The sequence below is a fragment of the Labrus mixtus genome, chromosome 13 (genome assembly GCF_963584025.1).
Source record: "Labrus mixtus chromosome 13, fLabMix1.1, whole genome shotgun sequence".
Lineage (NCBI taxonomy): Eukaryota > Metazoa > Chordata > Actinopteri > Labriformes > Labridae > Labrus > Labrus mixtus.
The window spans coordinates 28,185,536-28,187,171 of record NC_083624.1 but is presented as its reverse complement, the minus strand read 5'-3'; the positions used below and the strand labels follow the sequence as shown (position 1 = coordinate 28,187,171).

The 1,636-nt window shown below is 43.2% G+C and overlaps 1 non-coding gene across 1 annotated transcript; it reads left to right on the top strand.

Moving 5' to 3' along the window:
- On the top strand, positions 1-164 carry LOC132987648 (U1 spliceosomal RNA). The gene has a single exon (XR_009675705.1). It is a non-coding gene; the product is annotated as a U1 spliceosomal RNA (small nuclear RNA).
- Positions 165-1,636: the final 1,472 nt, after the last annotated feature.

Sequence of the window (1,636 nt, the reverse complement as noted above, 5' to 3'; positions counted from 1 at the left end):
ATACTTACCTGGCAGGGGAGATACCATGATCAAGAAGGTGGTTCACCCATGGCGAGGCTTGGCCATTGCACTCCGGCGGGGCTGACCTATGCGAATTCCCCAAATGTGGGAATCTCGACTGCATAATTTGTGGTAGTGGGGGACTGTGTTCGCGCTCTCCCCTGATGGATTGTCAAAAGTAATAACGGGGAAACAGATAGGGAGATGCTGCCTTCCAACCTGGCTGTAGCAACAGACAGACAACAAGAATTTCAAAGGTGGCTTAATGCACAGCCAGTTTCTTTGCTAGTGCTAGATCACAAGATCACTCGTCAATCAAATTTGTTTCAGATTCAGCAGCCCTTGCTCCGATCAATGTGAAATCCCAGTCACGACACATCTGCCTTACAGAACGGCTGTGGGCCAATAAAAGGCCCCAATCTTCTCCTGTCTTTTGGTTCACTTAAAGCCTCAATATGTAACATTTCAGTTTTGGTGTGCTTTGGCACCGTAAAACAGTTACGCTTCCCATCTGAAACAATGTGCATTTGTTGACAAGCAGAGGGTGAGGAAGCCGGCACAGACGCCGTGAGAAGATAAAGAACCATGTCGATTCAAAAGGTACAGTAATATTGCCAGATTTTGATAAAACCTGGATGTCTGCAGTCCGATGTTTAGTATGAGTATATGTATTAAACTTTTACCATGATATCTATAGGCCGTAGCTAAATAGCTACATGCTAGTTTGTAAGCTCATAAACTTTTTGGAGACAACGTCAGATGGATATATTTATCTATTTGTTTGCAAACCGGAGACATAACTTGTGTTGACTTTCTGCTCCCGGTAAAGCTGCTAAACGTGAGACAACGATGAACCGGAAATGATGCAGCCTTACGTTATGTCTAAATCTGTTATATATAATCTGCAAGGATGTTCATTCTGTCATATAGTTGCTTTCCCATTAGACGTGAGAAGGATCATAATACCGACTTGTTTAGGCAATATTATAACTAGTCTGCGACCATGTATATGTAATAACTGTATGAGGTTTTTTTTTTTAACATCGGTTCTCCTTTTATTCCAGGATTCAACTTCAACTCGCCATCAGTGATGAGCAGGAGCCCGGAGTGGAGCAGCGTCACAGGCCTGCAGCAATGTGTGTTATGATAGCATGGCTGCTTGGGAAATCTGACACAATCTGTGAACTTAAAACTACAACAAAAAAAAAAATGCACAATTGAAAACAAAAGACAGTATAGATAGTACACTATCCTGGAGCTTTGTTATGATGGACCTTAGCTCTGATGATGGAGGGGGGGGGGGGGGGGGTCTACACTATCCTGGAGCTTTGTTATAATGGACCTGAGCTCTGATGATGCACAGTTGTAGATACAGGCAGGCAGAAAGTTTCGGAGCAGCTTCTCTCTGTGAAATGTGAGTAAAGTTCAGCTGTGGGTGGTGCCTGCTGATCATCAGCACCAGACTCTGTTTTGTAGGAAGGCCCGTTCATCTTTGAATTCTCTTTTGCATCAATGGCCGTAGTCTCGTCTACGCTCTTCAAGGTGTTCACACTCCAGCTCTTTGATTTTTATTGCAGCAACTTCAGGACCTTGGACAATAATATTATTTTGTATTAGCGTGGTTTCATATTTTCAA